Consider the following 20,232-nt stretch of genomic DNA (forward strand, 5'->3'; position numbering starts at 1 on the left):
TACACCTGTTTTGTTTTGTCACAGCTTAGATTTTCTTTTGGCTCGCCAACACTGCCAGGTGCTTTAATCTGCTACTCTACCGGTTTTGTAAAGAAAGACTGTGTGTGCTAAATTGCATTTGTTTCTTTCATATGCTTTCTCTCGTGCAACTGGAGAGCTGCTCACCTAGACGCGTGGCTGGCGCGCAGGCACGTGCATGTGTGTGTGCGCGTGTGTTTTCGTTTGCAGAGGAGGGAAAGGGTGAGGTTTCTTCCCCCAGAAAACACACCTATGTCCTCCGTGCTCCTCGGATCCTGCGGTGTCTTAAATCACAAGGTGGGTCCCACAGCTGTAATGTATTTGGCAGGATATCCTGCCTTCTTGCAACCCAGATGTCAAGAGAGACAAAGTCCTGGCTATCTCAGAAAGATCTGGCTCTGTTTCTTTCCCTCCCCAGCCCCCGCCCAGGGCACGCTTGGACGGACTCGAGGGCTGAACACGTATAACAAACAGGCCAGAGAAGTTGGGGGCGGCAGCTGGGGTTGGGCTTTCGGCCCCGCTGGTCCGGTCTGGGTGTTCGAACCCCGACCCTTCTCATCGGCGTGGCAGACGGGCCAGCGAGTAAGGGAGAAAAACGGCGAGTTTGAGGCAGAGGCCTTACAGTTGTCAAATAAAGTGCCTTTGTGATTTTTATCAGCATGGCTTATTACTCCGAGACTGAGAATCAAGAAGTGCTTTTTCTGGAAAATTGCATAGTTGGCTGCGTAACCACTAGGGTCATCTCAGGGTCTGTTTTGTTGGTGGTGGTTTTTTTTTTTTTTTTTTTTTTCTTATATGTGGGATTAAAGCAGGTAGCTCTGCTCTTACTGAGCAATCACCTGGTGCCGCCCCCCTCACCCCCCGGGCCAGAACCAGCTCCCCCTAAATTTCGCCACCGTTTTCCAGGCGCCCGCGCCACCAGCTCAGCATCAGCGCCGGGGGCGCCTTCCTTGCCCTGGCCCGCCGCCTTCTCCCCACCTCCACCTTGGTGCTTGCACGTTGGTTGCCTGGTGCAGAGTTGCTACGTAGTACGGCTTAATTGCAGATTTTTACAAAAGACAAAAATATGTTCATATCTTAGGAATTATGTCTTGCAGCCTACTAAATATGCTAATGCAACACTAAGCAGGGATAAAGTTCTTGCCATACCCCCCAACAGTTGCGTGGAACCCGCTGCCAAGTGATTGTTAATTGTGAAGCACAAGCAGGCTTTGCAATCCATCTTAATTGTCATACTTACTTCAGGTTTCGTGATAAGGCTCGATGTTCTGTTTAAAGTGACAATGTTGACAAGGGGAAAGGGTGTGGGCCCGGGCCTGTGGTTCTGAAGGGGTTGCGTGCTCTGACCTGCCTAAGGTTGATAGGGACGGCCTGCGAGGGGATTTTAGTTGTCATGGGGTCCCCAGGCGGTTGAATGGAGACACTGTCTGTCCTGCTTTTTCCTGTTAGGATCCTGACACGTGGAGCATTGATGAACTCAGCACAACGTTGAATGGGAGCTTTTTGGCAGCTGAGACACTGGGGCTAAGCTGCAGGTCAGAGATAACACCAGTGCGGATCTCCTCCTGCACACAGTTCCTAGCGCGCTTTCTTCCCTCCTGAGTGCAGGAAATGGCTCATGTTAAATACGTTCACTTTTCAGTTTTCCTTTCTTCTAAAATGGAGCTTGACAGATTGGACTTTGCAGCTCCCCCCCCCCCCCTTTTTTTTTCACCACCTCTGCCTTCTACCTCAGAAATACTCTTCAGGAAGCAGGAGTTAATCTTGGTGAGGAAACGATAAGGTGATGCTTGATTTTCATGGGGGAAGCAGGAGGATATGGCCGCATGGAGACTTGCAGCTACTCCCCACTTAGAGGCTTGTCCCCTGGCATCCCTTGAGCGCCCAGCAGGAGGGGTGCAGGGTGAGCAGCCCCCCTGCATCCCTGGCCGTGACTAGCATGAGGGGGGGTGCTAGAGACCAGGGAGGATGCAGGTGGGAGGCAACTGGCTGTTCCAGGGGGGCCTCTCCAGGGCTGGTGGGGCTCCGCACACCCAGGCCGCCCCGCTGCTCACACCCCAGCGCTCCAGCGCTGTTGCCCGTGCAGGTCAGCTCTGCAGCTTCCCGAGATGTGGAAAACAAAGAGAAACTGGCAGCCCGAGCTGCTCTAATAATTGTCTGCCAGCGATGCAGGAGACCGTGCTGGTGGCCTCGGTGCCCGCCCTGCGTAAGCCTGGGCCCTCCAGGCCCCACTCAAAGAAAAGTTGCCCAAAATTGATCTCCGCGTGGTATCGAGTAGTGACTGCGAAACTAAGGCATTGAAACTGCCCCCAGGCCAAATCCCTATTCTGACTTGGGGTGTACGTACCCATTGGCTTCAGTGAGGCCTGGATGCTCCTTTTTCTCCCTGGTGAGTGCTCGGTGCCCTTAGAAGCAACCGAGGTGCACGTGAGAGTGTGTGCGTGTGCGCCAGTGCAAGGGCACCTGTGCTAGGGGGGCAGGGATCGGAAAAGCGAGACGGGGTGGGACATAAGGGCATGGGCATGGGGCAAGGTTTCTGGTCAAGGTTCAGTACGTATCAGAAAACTAAAGGGTTGTGGGTGGAAGTGAGAGTAGCAGTTCGGCCCTGGGGCTGACACCTTGGGACAAGCAGGGGTGATGCTGCCCTCTGATCTGTCACCTCTTACCAATTCCGTGCACGCATTCTGTCTCAGGAGGGCAGAGGGTGAGGCTGAGAGAGGTGGAGAGAGAGTATGAGTGAGCGAGCCGTGTGGGAGCCAGATATGATGAGTCAGTAACCCCGAGGAGAATGATTCAGGTTTGGAACTCCATCAGATTTTGCTCTGATGCAAAGTGGTGGTGCCAGGCCTTCCGTAATAGAACAGTTTTCCAGTCTTCCTTATCCGATTGTACTCCGTAGGCTTCATTTGTCTTTAAGTGGTTGGGGTTAGGTGACTCCTGGATTCATTCTAGATATACGTCTCCGGCTACTTCCGGCGGGGGACTTCCTAGGAGTTTTGAATCTCCCCAGATCTAACTTTAGAGGGAGTAGTCAGGACTGAACAGCTTCCCAGAGGACCTCAAAGATATAGAGGGTGTGAAGCGTTCAGTACAGTCACTGACACGTAGTAGGTGTGGGGGTAAATCCTCCCTATTCCCCTAGAGAGACTGGAGCCGGTTGAACGTATTGTTCAACGCTCTCTGGATGTGTTTTCGGTTGTAGCGCTGCCTGAGGAAATTGGAGAGCTCAGAAGGGGCTCCTGTCCTAAATGAAAGGTTTGGATTTGGTTGTGTTTTCTATCTGCTTGGTCTAGAGCCAGTGTGAAAGTTTGAACTGACCTGAAACATCCTAATCCTAGACATATGTAGTCAATTGTCCTGAGGTCAAAGGGAGACAACTACCTCCACCATGTGATTTCAAGAGCCCGGGAAACCCCATATGTCCTCCAAGTATCTCCCTGATTAACCATGGCACCTGCTAACATCCTGATATTTCTGCTGGGAGGGCAAGGCCTCTGAGGAAACGCATGTTTTCTCGATACACCTCTTTACGTTGCAGTTGTGATCCCTGAGCGAGGCCACCTTTTATCGTGTGGATAATGTTGATTTCTTATTTACTATCCCTGTGACCCCTGGCAAGGGAGAAGCTGGCTACAAACAGCAGTTTTGTTGAGAATAATACCACACTCCTCAGCCACAGGGTGGGCCAAGGAGGCTACACGAGGTTGGGGTTTGTATTCCTTCAGATGATTTTGGGTCGAGATATAGACGGTAGGAGGGCTTCTAGTCAGCTTTGTGGAACAAAAAGAGCTTAATCTGGCATCCTTGCTTTCCTTTTGACAAGTCCTTTCATTTCTGATCACCCTAGGAGAGAAACTGCTTGATCCCACCTTGCCTCGGGCTGTCCAGAATCCTTCGCCTGGAAGATGGTGGGTTACGGATTCGCAAACATTTTTCTACCCCAGAGCGTACGTTCACACGTCGGGCACTTCCATGGGTTTACCTTGCTTGGGACACAATAGGCCTTGTACTTCAAGCTTCCTTTTAACCTGGTCTCCTTGTCCTGACATTCTTCTGTGTCCTCTTGGGAAGGCTCACTCCTTTTCCTTTGTTCTGTTCTCCCATATTTTGTATCGCATCAGTGTGTCACTGCCTTAAATGACCTCCTAATTATAGGAGCTTTCTCTTTTTCACACAGTTTGTGGGCCTTCACTCTTTCTCTAGGAGCCTCCCTCCCTGTAAGTATGTATGATATATGAGCATGTATATATGTTGTATGTGTATGTTTATGCACACACACGTGTGTATATAATTACTATTTTAGCAAGAAATAAGCCCATTCTCTGTGTATTGCCATAAATTTAGGTTAATGTTGTTTTAAACAATGTAGACTGTTGTCAATATGTGTTGTCCTCTTTGCCTATATAATCCTAGTTTTTTAAGTTTTTCATCGGTCACAGGATTTTTTACCCTTGGATTTTTTTTTATTAGTTTTAAAAGTATATGTATTATTATTATTTTTTCTGACTGCACTAGTCTTACATATTTATTGTACAATGTTTGGAAATACAGAAAATTATGGGTGAGAATAAACTCATCCAAAATTCCGCAAGCTAAAAGTTATCTGTTATTACGATTTGGTTGTATCTTTCTACCTCTTGGCTTATTGGTTTAGATATTGAGAATGCCTGGGTCCCTCTGTAATTCTTAAATTGTCTTTCCTTTTCAGACTTTCAACTCTCAAAGTTCTCCTCATTCCTTTTATGTTGATGGGTCCCAATTGGGACCAATATAGTACTTTAGTATCTAAAGCTGGATCTGACTTGTATTCTGGGAAGGTTAGCTCACAGCCTCTACATACTATATTTTGAACTTCTTAATATGCATTTTCCTGCTCTGAATCAGTGATTTATTTTTTGATCTTTGTTAATACTTCTTTTCAAGCTTGAAACAAAAGAAATTATCTAAAAATAACTGAAGACTGTTATCCAAGACTTTAAAGTCGTGTGAGCCAATAGGTTGACACCTTTGATCCTTAGGTAAAAAGTTACAGTTCTTTTGTTGGCTTTCTGCAAAAGGAGGAAGTGGGGGCAAATTACACAGTTGATGCTATTTTATGCATGAAGGAACCTACTTTTGACAGCTAGTAAACAAGTTTCAACATTTTTCTGGGTAAAGAAGCTCACTTATTTAACATTTATTTATTGAAGTAACTTCATGTGGCAGGCACTGTTGTAGGCATGGAGATTCAGCAGTAAATAAAACAGGCAAAATCCAGCTTTGTCAGAGCTTACTACTTAGAAATCAAGTGGTTGAACTTCTTTATTTTCTATTTAAATTTCCACTTAAAGTAATTGCACTTCATTTTCTAAATTCTGAGTCAATTTTGAAGCAGGTGGAGAACGAGCTCTATTATTACAATATTACTATATCAAATAATGTCTTTCCTTCCAGAAATCTCTTATGACTCTCCAAGTTCCAGTTTTGTGGTAGACAAAAGGCAAACAAATGTAGTGGCCAACATCAATTTTGATGAATTAAAATAAATGTCCTTCATTTAAATATATGATGTTTTATTGAGGAGGGAGATTTAAAAAAAATAATCAAAAAGGAGAGCTAAGAGTGGGTATGTTCTTAAAACTATTTTGAGGAGTAAATGTGGAATGCAAAATTAGAAGAGGTCCTTCACTTTCAGATAAAGGTGAATAGTTATATATTTGAGATTATGGTTCTGCCATGTAGTTAACTTGAACACTAATGGAAAATGAGCAGTTAGTAGCTAAGCAGAGAAATAATGCACGAGACAGAAAGACATAGGCCAACATTTTATTTAATTGAAATGTATAATCCATGGAGATTCTACTGGATGGGAGTCACTGAACGTATACAGAAGTATGTAGAAACTAAGAAACAGAACAGACGATAGTTATCTTGGTTTTTCTTACCCGCTTGTTTCAGTTCGAGTATGTTTCAGGTAGTTTGTCAACCAGGCACCTAGAGACAGGAATTCTACCGATGGGATCGGACAAGTTTTATTTTGTTTTAATCAGAATTCAGGATATGCTATAGGCAGTTAGATTGGGACATGAAAATATCGAGAGTTTAAATGGATGCTCCGTGAAAAATTATCCTGGATTCTTGAGTTCATGTGTAAGAATGGAGTCTTTGTTACTTTTTTTAGAGGTTGATGAAAAAAGTATGTGTTATAACTCAACCGAGAAAAGAAGAGCGTGTATTGGAGACAAGAACTTGCACAGTTAAATAAGTTGCACAGTTAAATAACTCAATCTGTGAAATAGAATATAGCTGCTGACTAGTGACTGAGGTGCAGACTGTCAACTGGAAGGGTTGACCAAATTATTCACAAATGCTGGAAAATTCAGAAGAAAAAAAGGAGAGAAAGGAAGGAAGAAATGAAGGACAGAAGGGTGAACAAAGAGAAAAGAAGAAAATGAACAGACAAAAACTACAATGGGTGTGTATTAAGGCATCATTTTTCTGGAGCTTTGATACTAGCTCATTACTAGGGAAATATGATCGGCAGGTAGGGTTGTATGACTTACATCTATAATTATTTGGATATGGAATAATCTAGGCACAAAGTACAATAACATTATGCTTACTAGAAACTATAGGAAATCCTTGCTAGATGAAGTGATGCTTTGTGGAGAAAGAGGTAGAGACTCCAAGTTTATCTTTTAATCATTTTTACCCCATATTTGGCATGTGGTGTTTAGTTTTTTAAAAAAAGTAAGCCACAACTGATCCTTAATTTCGTTTCAAATCCACACTCTTTACTTTTATTTCTCCACTAGACTTTCTTTGTTATGTCACAAAGCCCGTCAAGGTCTACCTACCCATTGAAGGCTTTTCTTCTCATGTGAGATGAGATACAATACTATTCATAAACCTATGGAGATCTGGGTGTGTTTTAATATTTACTATGGCCATGAGTGATGTCTTTCTTGATGTGTAAGACAGCAGACGTAGTGTCTTCACATTTAGAAAATGTGTACAAAGCACACAGCACGCGTGCTTTGTCCAATAAACATTAATTGATGTAGATGAGAGAGCACATGTCACTTACAAGAACCTCCTGCCTAACTCTGGGTCTTCAGAGGCCTAAAGATTTTTGTGAGCTGGAGTGATGCCCCGTTGTAATTCCTTCTGTTTAGGATAAATGAGGAGAAAGTTTTTCATTTTAAAGGCGGCATTCCTGGTGAATTTAGCATGATATATGCATTACTTGTATTGAGCACAAGAGTTCATGAATTCAGAAAGTTCAAAAATATTTAAAATATAGACCGTGTACTATATATTCATGGTGTATGTAGTATGTGTATATGCGTATACATGCACAGTATGAGTGATACGGAGTTTTAAAATAAAAGATGTCATTTCTACTTTAAAAAAAAATCAAAGTGTTTGGGGAAAAGAAATGAAAATTAAAAAAAAAAGATGAAAATCCTTAGAATTTTTAATTTTATGTTCCACCTTCCTTCATCAATAAATATTCATAAGATATCTTCTAAGCATCAATTTTTAATCTGATGGGTTAAAGGCAACCACAACCCAAGGTAGACTTATTTTTACAAGAGAGCTGAAGAATGCTGAAATGAAAATAACAAAACCATCTAGCACCAGGTAGTCCTTACTATGTGTCGGGGGGTGGGGGGGGGGTGCTCTATGATACAGTTTGGGTGTGTTGTTTCAATCCTCACAACTTTGAGTTACAGGTACTCTTACTTCACCCCTGGCCCCACATACACTTTCCAGATGAATCAGCAGAGATCTATACGTATTAATGTGTTCCCTGGGGACACGCAGCCAGGATGCAGGCAGAAGTGGGCCTGTGAACTGAGAGTCCGACCCCGGAGTTGGACAAGTCAACCATTATACTCCACTGCCTCCTAGGGGATCGGACAGAGACATCACCTCTGATTGGGGAGGGGTCAACAGTGGGTCCTTGAAGAGATGTCCCTGATCTAGGCCTTAAAAGATTGGCCGGATTGTGTGGCAAGTAGAGATATGGAGAAGGAAAGTCTGTTAGAAAACAGTTGTGAGGGTGGGTTGGGGGGGAAGTGGAGGCAGAACTCAGACTTGGGTGACACAGGGCCCAGGGGGCCATGGGAATGCGTTGCATTGGGAGGCAGGCATGTGGGGGCTGAAAAAGAGAGGAGGGCCGAGGAGTCTGGTCTCAATCCTATAGGAGCTAAGTATCAAATAGAGTAAAAGATCAACAAAAATGGAAGGGATGGATATTAATAAGGCATAATCATTAGGAAGAGAGTTTTAATCAGCAAAATCTTAGATATTAAAATAGGATTTGAAACTGATGTAAAATGGAGTAGAACAGCATGTCAGCAATCTAGAATATTGTGATTCAAATAGGATACTAGAACATAAGGAAAGCTGCTACAAGCCCACTTCTTCATGTGTTCAAGGACCGCTGAGGGATGAAGTTGAATCAGTGCATCTCCACCTTCCACACCTAGAAGAAAGAATATAGAAGTAAGTATTCCCCACCTCCCCAACCCCCGTCAATCATCTCCATCCGTTAGGGCTTACCATCAACTCAACACAAAACATGAGTAATTTATTTATTTTTTATCCCTTTTCTTGTTCTTACTCTAAAATATATCGAATCTGCCCTGCTTGGATCCTTCCTCAGGCTCTACAGAGTGCAGACACTCTGCTGTTTGAAAGCCTCAATTAGATCAAGTCACTTCCTCTTCTGATATCCTGCCTGCTGCACTTGGAACAAATTCCAGCCTCCAAGTCCTTCAACTTTCCAGGCTTACCTTACTTGGTTTTTCATTATGCTTCAGCCTTCTTGCTTCCTTTCTGTCTCTTGGATCCACCAAGCTCATTCTCACTCTAGTGCATTTTACTCTTTTTTTGTGTTTTTCTTTTTTGACTGGCTCTACCAGCAGAAAATCAGCTCAAATATCTCAGCCTTTGAGAGCCCTTGTCTGGACCACCAGCCTGAAATATTATAACTCTGACTATTTTTCTTCCCTCACTTGTTAAGAAGGTTACTATTTTCATATTTAGAAAATTTTATTCAAGTTAGTCTTGATCTCTCTACCCAATTTTATTTTCGTTGTAGTACTTATAATTTCCCAACGTTATTTAAAACAATCTCTATTTTTGTCCGTCTCTCTCCAGGAGAATTTTGGCTTCAGAGGACAGGACTGGCTTTGTCTTCTCCAGGGCTGCAAGCTTCAGTTCCCAGCAAAGTGCGTTGAATGTAGTAGGTGCTCAATAAATATTTGTTAAATGGATGAAGAATGCATGAAAAGAATGGGAGTGAAGGTGGCTTGAGTAATGTGTAGAAGCTTATGTTTTATCCAGTAAATGAGGTAGATTGTGGGATATGTTATGTGACTATATTTTCTAATTAGGTTCCCTTTCAACAATTAAGCAAGTTGCTTTCTTCTTTGCATACCATGTAATTGAGGGTGGATAGGTGGACGGAAAGACTTTTGTGTTATAGGGTGGGGAGGTGAGAAGGGGGAATGAGTCTGAGATTTACAAGGAGAAAAAAATGGTCTTAGTTAATCCACAGGGTGGGTGAGAGCTCAACCAGAATGCTCTTTGGAATCCAGACAATTCAGTGACAGTAACACTCTCCTACAAGTGTTAGGGAGGTCAGAGGAGATGAGTCTGTGACATGTGCAATCACTCTTGATGTGTTTGATTTTTCAACAGTATTTCATGGTGACATTTAAATTTGAATGGGAAATGACCTCCTTGTTCCCAGCTCCTTTTCTAGCCAGCATAGGATTGCTCCTTCAACAAATATTGGTATGTTTTGTCCAGTAGAGTTCTCCAGTATCTTAACAGATGGAGTTTACGAGTTTATTTTCTGGTAGAAATAGTGATTTCAAGACAAGAAGGAGGTTGTAGGAACTATTTATTTTTACTTTTTAAAAGGAATACCTTCCTGGCAAATAAGTGAGTACATAAGCAAGCAGACTCAACAGCTTTCTTGGAAGGAGTCAGCCGCTGCAGGTATGAGAGGATCCCTTTGGCCAGCCTTTGCCTCCCTGTGCATTTCTCACACTTGTGTTGGCACAGTGGTGGAGTTTATTATTAGTGGTGTGTCCTACAAGCCATTCATTCACGGAATATGGCCCTGGGAGAGGAGTCTTCCTGTGAAATAAAAGTGTCATCATTTTTCCTTGGCTTAGGGGGCATCTCACATAATGAAAGAACATCCTTCAATGGAAAGATCTCAATTCAGAAAAAAAGAAAGAAAGAGGGAAAGCAAGCAAGCAAGAGGTGAGGTGAGAGAGATGTTCTCAGTGGAATCAGCTTGGAACTGAAAAATTAAGATTTTGTTTTGTGCAATGCTAGTTGCCTTGCCAGTCTCAAGCTGGCACTGTGGGCTTGCTGTAGCTGCTGAGTCTGAGCTGAGGAGAGGAGACAGTTTGCTTCGGTTTTATTGCTCAGCCTCACCATGCGTCTCAATATGTTTTTGATTTCGTATTTAAAAAATAAGGTGAATGATCTCAAAAGGAAATCATTGCAGGCGATTTTATTCTTTGCTTTTTCTAATGGACAATTAAAAAGCAATCCTGGTCCTATTCCAGGGATTTTCTCATTTCTTAGTACAACTGTAATTTAGGCACATATAATAGTGCAATGGTATTATTAGATATTATCATGTTTATTTTATTCATGAAAATGTGTGACACACCTTATTTGTATTCTTTTTGAGGAAATGTCCTGGAATGGGTTTTGTCCTAGCTCCTTTTTGTGCCTGTAAGAAGGTGTGTGTTGGAATTTATGTTCCTTGGAATAAGAATAGTATTTCTTTTTTGGGGGGAAGCATTATGATTTGGAGCTTTGAGGAGTTTCAATGGGTTATTGTTGCTTTTTTTTTTTTTCTTTTACCAAGGCTCCAGCCCACCAAATCCTACTGTGACACACACTTCCTATCTGCAGTGGCAGATATTTATATTTCAAATTAAATACAACTATGATTAATTCTCTTCTGAAAAATTTTTGGAATTTTGTTTTTTTAAGATCTATGAGGTAATTGGAGATACCCCAGGCTACTGCAAGACCAGGGCAGGGAATCACTGCTCTAGTGATTAGCACTTTGTAAGCCTTCAAAAAATATTAAAACCAGGATAGATTGTCTAATTTCTTGTGGGTGGATTCACTTTAGTATAATATAATGTGTTAACAAATGCTCAGAGACGAGGTTCTGGATCCAGAAAGATGGCTTTTGCAGAAGGCTTTTATCCAAATTAATTCAAAGAATAACAGGAACAGTTGTGTATTGGGGCAGAAGGAATAAGGTGACTCAATTAAATGATAGAGAAATCTCCAGGAAAAAAATTGTCTCATGTCAACCCAATACTAACAATAAAATTCTCATTACTGAAATCGATAATCCTGTAATAAATGCATAATAACTTCAAAAAGGATTCTTTTATTAAGTATTTTTTGTATGATTGGCTATGCACCAAATATTGAAATCAAATACTGCTTTGCTTTCCTTTAAGAATGATAAAATTCTCTACTAGGTCTCTAAAGAGAATCTTAAATGAGAAGCTTCAAAAGAGTAATTTGCAAATAAATTCACCTGATGATATTTGTCCCTGAACCTCCTATATTTACCTAATTCATTTTTGGCTTTTGCTTAGCTCTAACCATGGTGACACTGTGAGAAATGAATGTCAAGTCGTCCTGCGTTGCCGGAATGTTTGTACAAGGCGGTGGTGAGTAAGTAAGGGTAGTGCAAGCCCCAGGGTCTGGGTCCCACTGCATAGGGGATCCTTGGGGGTGGGTCTTCTGCAAAGCCTCAAGAACGGTCCTGTGGTCTGGCCCATCTGTATGCTAGCCTGCTGCCACGTGGTGGATCCAGGGTGACAGTTCAGTCCCTCTCCACATTCGGAGTTGGGCACAAAGCCTTTGGTAATCCCGTATCGAGAGGGTGCAGGATCCGTGCATTTCGTACCCAAACCGAGGTCAGCTTTGTGGCTTTCTGAGCTAGATGAAGGACATTTTTGTAGTGTTCACAGACCCCCAACTCACAGACCTACAACCGTATATGCAGTTTGAGAAGAAATTTGAGTAGGTAAACAGGTAGACTGGGAGGGAATATGCTGCCCTGAAAACACTTCTGGTTTTTTGGGGGGGGGCAGGGATGTCTGTTTTGAGCTTCCAGAGCTTTTTGCTTGGTGTTCTGCGGAGAATTTTGCATTCCAAAAGATAGGCGAGGCTGCCTTCCTGTGTCTGAAACCTCCAGAAGGTGCTCTGAGAGAATAGAGGCTTCCCCAGCCTGTTTTCGGGAGATAATCTCCCCTCACCTGGTGGTGCAGGTTGCATCTGGTTAACATCCCAGTCGTTTTGCTTATAGTTTCCCTAGGACCTTTCCTGAGGAATAATAAGGATATTAATAATAATAAGGATAATAATATCCTTTAAAAGGGGTTATCCATTATATCTCAATAAAGCAAAAAAAAAAAAAAGAAAAAAGCGAGAGCTCAAAAGAGGGGATATCTAACATTATTATTGGAAAAGGATCTCTCTCATTTTTAACTTTTCCTTAATTCTACTGGCTAGGCCTATAGCACTCATACAAGTGAGGAGACGCTACATACCCATAAAGATGCTGTGGTCCTGAAGGTCCCGGCCTCGGTACAGTTTTCCCTCGTTCATTTTTTTCTTACTGAATTTTAGTGATTTAGTAAATTTAGGTTTTTTCTTACTAAACATTTTCTTATTACATTTTCATTCACGTGGTTTACGTCTTAACTCTCTTATTTTTGCGTTTACGTTGCGCATGCTGGGGTTTGCTTGGAATGTAAACTTGAGAAAGAGCAAAAGTAAGTACTTCATGAAATACAATGCCCTCTTTTCTAGCCCAGAATGATCTTGAAGGGAGTAGTGGAGCTTTTTGGATTGGTCCCATTCTGCTTTGGGCCACTTAGGCTTTCAGTCTGCGGTTCAGTTCATGGACACCAGATGCCAAAGGAACTAGGGTCAAGGGTTGGGTCCTCATGTGGGCCAGATGGCTCTGTGTTTTTCCAACAGGTTGTGTAGAGATTCAGTACAGTCACTGTAGAAACGCTAATCTTCAAGGGGACTGGAGAACGCGTGAGTGACTGGGTGAAAATCCAGCCCCATTCCTAGAAAAGCAAAACCCGAATCCTCCTGTCATTTTTGCATCTGGACGGAATGTGCCACTTAAAATGTGAGCTTGTTACCCAACCTCCCTGCGTCTCTGTGTCCTCATCTGGAGAATGGAGATAAGATTTGCTCCCTTTCTACCTCACCAGGATCTGAGAAGATTAGATAATGGCTGTAAAGTCCTTCTACAAAGGTAGGGGCATTATCATAAACAGGGAGATTAGTCAACAAATAAAAAATTTTTTTTTTCTTAAAGGACCTCCCAAAGTGTATTGCCTAATCATTTTTGCTTCAGTATCAGTAGTTTGCAGTCTCACCCCTTTCGAGTTTGGTTTAGCTGCAAAAAGTTAGGTGTAGAATGTTTGACCTTTCCATTTATTTATAAGGTGAAAAAAATGGTTTGATAGCTAACATTTATATTAATCAAAACAAAGTGGGCTTTGAATCCGAAACAGGTCTTATTTGAAAAAGAAGGTGAAGGCTAAGGTCTCTAGGAACATATGCGCCACTGAGGAATATTTGCATGCATTTGATCTGCAAGCACGCTTGGGTGGTTTTCACAGTCTACCTTGGAGTCCAAGTTGTAGCAAGGAGCCGCTGCCATCGCTCAGCGGCACGGTCCCCTCTCTGCAGCTTTATTATGGCACACAGCGACAACTTCATTTTTAGCATTAAAAAAAAAAAAAAAATCCTCTTCACTTAATTCAGACAGTGACCTGCAGGCCTCATTCTGACTGAAGGAGCCATTCAGAATACTTGCAGACAAAAGCAGGGCTTTTTCCTAGCAACCAGATCAAAGCCAAATCTCCCAGAATAGCTCCCTCCTAGGTTTTCTTTGGCGCATAGGTTCACAAGGCTCGTGGTATCCAGTTCAAACTACTCTTTCAAACCGAAATGGAAAGGAAAACTCCTGAGGAATTTTCGCAGACTCTGAAAACTGGCGAGCGTGGAGAGAGCACTTCATCTTGGGAGAACACGGTGGTCATTTGGAGCATCCCTAACTTTGTTATCGCCCGCATCTGCATGTACATTCTGTTGGACTTCCAGAGAATGAGGTCTCTGTTTCCTTTCTGCCAGTACCTAATATCAGCTATGCCCAGGAGCCGGCTGATGAAGACTTCCTGTTTGTTTTGAGTCACTGTTAGAGTGATAAATATACTTTAGCTTTCTGCTTAGAGAGGAAAGAAACCAGCTGCCCTCAACTACAGAGAAAAATGCAGAAATTCCACTGAATGGCCCTGTTATCATGGAGTTTCAAGGGCAGCATCAAAATGAAAACTATAAGCCAGAGCAAAGTAAATAATTTCCATATTAAAGCATCTTGCTGCATGCATCGACCTAAGTTGTTTGTCTTTAATCATTTAGGCGAGAGTTGCATTTTTTCACTCTTCGGAAGACCAACTCAGCAGTGTTTAGAGATTTTTAAAAATGTAAACTTGCGCTACAGAATAATGGTGAGCTATATAAATAAACAATTACAGTTGTGGTTTTTTGATCTGACCACAAGCTTTTAATGCCATTTTTGCATGAGCATATAATGCTTCTGGATAAACAATAAGGTTTACGTTGTCAGTGGCATCCACTGTTGCACCGAGCCATTTACATATGTGATTATTTGGATATAGAGTAACCCAAGAACAAAAGAATCCTATGAAATTATTTAAAACAAGAGCAACAGGAAATCCTTTATAGCTTAAATAGCACTTCTTAAATAAAGCCGTGGAGTTTTTGTGTTTTGATTTCGTTTTGGTCCTTTTATTTTGAAAAGGTTTTGGACTTAATGGCTAGAATGTCCTTTGAGGGGAATTTCTTAACTCTGTTCTGAAGGGCGGTGAATTTAGGAAGCCTTATTGATCTGAGTGTCTTGACCATGGCTTTCTGGCTTTTGTCTTTGTCTATCTGTCTGTCTGTTTTTTAAGCTCAATATAGACTTGACTTCCAGAAGTCGTGAGTTGGAAAAGATGGCAAAAACTTGCATATGCTTGAAGTGGGTATGAATTGCTTATTTCTTCCCAATCGCTATGGTCTCTCAAAAGAATTTCTAAAAGGAGAAAAAGAATATGCAGTTGTGTACAAGAAGTTTTTTTTTTTCTTTTTTTTTTTTTTTTTTGTCCAGGATAAAGAAAATGGTTAATAAGCAAATGCAAAATAAAGTTAGCGTTAACACTTTTCGGCTGTTGAATTAGTCATAAAGATATGGAGGCAGGATGGTGTGCATTGGCCTTAGCACAATGTATCTGGTCATATTTTTAAACTGAGCCTTGAAAATGCCCATGAGTTGCTATCTATAAAGAAAGTTCCCCAACGCATTGGAAGTCAGTGATTGGAATGCCAACGTGGTGGCTTCCTGGGCCAGCGAATTACAGCGCTGAAGGCTTTATGGAGATTGGGTCCTTATCTTACAGAAACTCATGTTAAAAAAATTCATGTGCCACTGGCAAATCATAAAGGAGGACATGCATTTACAAGTGTTCACTACATTAGTTAAAACAAAGCTGAATATGCTAAATATTGCTTTTACTTTACAAATATGTGGTGGGTGATGGATGTCTTTTTTATATTCTCATTTTACTGCCACAGCAAGAAAAGAAGAAAGTGTTTTTAAAATATGATCGAGGAAGAGATGGAAAGACTAAAGTACTGAATAGCATATTTCTGTTCTAATGGAGACCTGTATGTGTATGAACTTAGAATAGAAGCAGAGAATGGATGGTATTAGGAGGAAAGGGAAAAAATAACAGAGCCAGCATTTTCTGTGGGTAAGAAAGAAGGGTATAAAACAAATTTATGAGATAAAAGTATTTGCAAGGGTAAGTATGCTAGGGGATCATTTTAGTGGGTGTATCGGCCTCTGTACTCTAAAGAAGAAGTTAAAATTAAATAGAAATAGATCACGATAGGGGTTTAGGTGAGGTTTTTGGTAAAATCTATTATTTAAAATAAATTGGAACTCTAGCTGGGTGGAACCTATCACTTACCAAGTATAAAAAGGCGTGAAAAAACCGCCCTTTACCTTTTCCAGTGCTATTAAATGCCAAATATCTGGTGCTGAAGTGAAACCATTATGGTCAGATTGATGCTGTACATGTCAAGCCACCATTCTTCCCAGCAATAGCAATCACTTAGATTGTTTAAAACTAGCTTTGGTTGTGATAGCACATTTATGATCCAGCCTTAAGGAATTCCACCCCCTGACAGCCAACATCCATTTCTTCATGATTGAATAAGAACACAGAAGTCACATCTTATATTTGCACATTATACTGCCATTTACAAAAGGCTTTTGCTTGCAACATCTCCCATGATCCTTGGCTCTATCTGGTTCTGGTTGTAAATGGGAAGAGTAACAGTTTGTCATCTATCCTGAGCCAGTGGTGGTGGCTTTGGCAACCTGGTTTCTTTTAAGGGGGCAGAAATATTCCTCATGCTTCCTCACAACATTTCAGGAGCATCTTCTTCTGAAACAGATGATGCAAATCAGTCTTTTTAAGTATAGCAACGTGAGGCAAAGTGGAAGGCAAGCGCGTTACATGGCAATTAACCCTGTATCACTCTGACACCACATTTCTGATCCCAGGAGTTCTAGACAATTCTGTCAGAGAAGGTGAAGCATAGGCATGGGGAATAAGGACAATGGGATAGTTAGAATCATTTTTTGTCCTAGTAAAGGGTTTTAAAAAATAATGCATTTATTAGAAGAAATGGTGGTGGGAAGGGGGGATGTTTTTCACACCTGTTTTCACACTTCTGAAGTGATAAGTCCAGCCCTCACAAAATAAAATGGCAGGTTTCACACTAAACCCACCCAGGCATATTCCTATAGTCTCCTAACCCATTTATTCTTTAAGAAGAAAGAAGTGGGGCACAGTCAGAAGAGTGTGTGACTCTTGATATCGGGGTTGTGAGTTCAAGCCCCACGTTGGGTGGTTGGGCATAGAGATGACTTAAATAAATGAATAGAAACTTTAAAAAAATAAAGAGGCAACAAGGTCTCTTGCACAAATCAGTGGCCGAGAGAGGTCTCTGCCATCTTTGCTTTGTCCTCCTGTCTTTCAGATGTGTGCGCCATCTTCTGTATATCGTATATGGATCTCCAAGGCAGTGTGCTAGGTCTCCAATGACTTTGGCTCTATATCAATAATCTTCTTCTTTGCCCCCTTTTTAAAAAAATCTAAATACTCAATGAGTTAAACACCCGAGTTCATGATTTTACCAACAGGATTCACACACATCTTCTATATGTCTTAGATTCTCTTGGCTAATATTTCTATCCTCCCCCAGTCACTCTTTGGCATGGATATAACTTATTTCTCACCATCTTTCATCTCTCAGAATGGTCTGTCTAATCACAACCTAGAATCACAGAATGTTATAAGTGGAATTAACCTGAGATCACGTAGGGCAGTATCTAACAACCAACTCCCAGAACCCCTCAGACCTGGTCTTCACCATTTTTCTCCAGCTCAGTAAATGCCAACCTCATCTGTGCAGGTACTGGAAAGAAAAACTAGGACTCCTTCTTGATTCCTGTTGCCTTTACCACCCTATATCTAATCTGTTAGCAAATCTTATCGTTTTGCGATCCCAAATATGTCCGGTACTCTTCCAAGAGCCACGGTCATCTCTTGCCTTGATGCAGTAAGAGCCTAGAATTCATCTCCTTGCTGCATATTCTCTCACATTTGCCTGTGTTGTTTTCTACATGTTACTTTCTGAGACTTTGTTTATTGATTTTCTTTTCCAATTTTCTGGCTCTGCTCCCCTTACTAGGATGTAAGTTCCAGGAGATTGGAAGCTTTGGGTATAGTGTGCGCTCTTTAACACATGTAACTGTGCCTGGGACATTGTTGGCTCTCAATGATTATTTGTTGAATAAGTTAATCTCCTCCTTCACAGACTAGAACTATGAGTCACAGAGAAGTCGCATGAGTTTCTTAGGCTCACCAGATTAGTTTGTAAGTTTACAACTAGAGCATGGGTCTCTTGACCTAAGGAAAAGTGAAAAGTAAGCAGTCCTCTCAGCACTGCCAGGAAACCTTTGTCATAGATTGGGTAGATCTGTCTAAGGAAAGAGACCTCATCCAAAGACCAGGAGGGAATCTGGTTAGCTGATTCAGGGGGAATAATAAATAATAATATTAGATTTCCTTCCTTCCTTCCTTCCCTCCCTCCCTCCCTCCCTCCCTCGCTCCCTCGCTCCCTCCTTCCCTCCTTCCTTTATTCCCTCCTTCCCTCCTTCCTTTATTCCCTCCTTCCCTCCTTCCATTCTTCCCTCCTTCCCTTCTTCCTTAAAAAAACAAAGTAACCAGAGTTCTTGCAAATATAGTTTCTAAGTACCTGCTGTGGGGCTCAAAATCAAAGGTATAAAGAGCTTCTAGAAATTCACCTAAGTACTCAGTACCATGAATGGCCCTAGAAAAAAGAGAGGCTACTCAGAAATGGAACTCAAGCAAATCCTAGGCTGTGCTCCAACTTCCTGCCCTACCACACCAAGTGCTCACTACCCTATCTGCTCAAGCGTAAACCACCAGCTCCATGTTTACTCATCTCATACTTAGTAAATAACATGCCTACTATGGCTTTTCTCCTAACAGCTACAAATATTTTTGGAAAAAAGAGTTTCAATGTTTCATGTTAGTTAGAATGTTCCCAAGGGCTAGTTATTGAAAATTAAATTGGATCAATCTTAATCAGTCTAGGTTATATGAAGGTCTTATGTGAAGTACCATTGACATTTTGAGGCCTCTGAGGTAACTTGGTATGTGGTCCCTCAGGGTTTCGTTGCAACTAGGATGAGTTTGCTTGAATAGAGAATCTATCTCCTTTTATTGTTTTGTATTATATTTATCATCTTCTTATCTTCACTATGTGCCAAACAGTTTTCCATGGAATGATTTATTCTAATAATTAAAAGAAGGCAATATTCTTTTGGTGGATGACTGTTTTGTCTGAGTTATAAAATATAATTTGCTTTTTTCTTTGTACCATTGTTCCAGAAGAGATTCATCTTTAATTAGTTTGAGGTGTACTGTGGCTTACCTTTGTCTCCAAGTAAAAGATTTTTCTTTTTCAAAATCAGATGAATTCTGAGTTGACAAGGTAAAAAATCTGCAGTAAGATTAAAAATGCTAGGATTTTCCATTAAAAAGTTGCTTCTCAAAGTTGCTGTAATTTAGCACTTCAGGTACTGAACACCTATTAAAGAAATGCTTGTTTGCATTATGTTAGATGTAAATTAGGTGACTCACTTTCTCCATCTCTTTCTCTATATTTATTTTTAATCCTGCGCTAAAAGCAGGAACCAGGACCAAATGAAATTAAAGCATTCTTTTGGTTTGATTGGTCTAATATTCTTCAACGAGCTGAGTATGACTCACAGCCTGTCCCCCTTTTATTAGTAATTAAACTGAGACACTGAAACATTATGTAAACTCATAATAGCAGATTAAATATCAAGGCTGTAGCCCACTGAACAGCACTGCTATGTTTAAACTGATACCTTCAATATTGTTCTTAGATAATTTTAATATTTCACATTATAGGATTGGCCACAGAAAAATAGAGTAATTAAAAACAATCATTGTATTTTGTTTTCATTTTTGTTGGAAAGGGGTTTGCACTTTGAATGGTAAAGAACATAAGAGAAATAATGTGCCTTAACATTTTTTTTTGTTATTGCTGCACTGACAAATGCTTCTGTAGCATGGTGGTGGTGATTTCATCTTTATTCAAAAAAATCTTTTTCTCTTAACCAAAGTAAATCATATCCATTGTAGGGAATTTAGATAGTGTAAGTATATAAAAGTAAGAAAGTAGGAAACAACCCATAATCCCACAATGAAAAGATACCGATTGTTAGTATTTTGGTTCACATGCTTCTAGACGTCTCATTTATGCATGTCAGATTATATACACATTAAAGAAAAATGTAACTCTTACTGTAATTAAAAAAAACTCTTTTCTTTTTTATTATTTATTTCTTTATCTTAAATGCCTTTTCATGTGCGAATATATATTGTCTTTTATTTAATCAATCCCCTATTGTTGAGTATTAGGTGGTTTTTGCCAGTCTTTTTCAAGATTATAAAT

At 41.0% G+C, this 20,232-nt stretch overlaps 1 long non-coding RNA gene across 1 annotated transcript; it reads left to right on the plus strand.

The window, feature by feature from the left end:
* The first annotated feature begins 4,195 nt into the window (after positions 1-4,195).
* LOC111091188 lies at positions 4,196-9,251 on the plus strand. The gene is made up of 3 exons (XR_005373824.1): positions 4,196-4,235; positions 8,442-8,508; positions 9,166-9,251. It is a non-coding gene; the product is annotated as an uncharacterized LOC111091188 (long non-coding RNA).
* The last annotated feature ends 10,981 nt before the right edge of the window (positions 9,252-20,232 follow it).

The sequence above is a fragment of the Canis lupus genome, chromosome 19, assembly GCF_011100685.1.
Source record: "Canis lupus familiaris isolate Mischka breed German Shepherd chromosome 19, alternate assembly UU_Cfam_GSD_1.0, whole genome shotgun sequence".
Taxonomy (NCBI): Eukaryota; Metazoa; Chordata; class Mammalia; order Carnivora; family Canidae; genus Canis; species Canis lupus.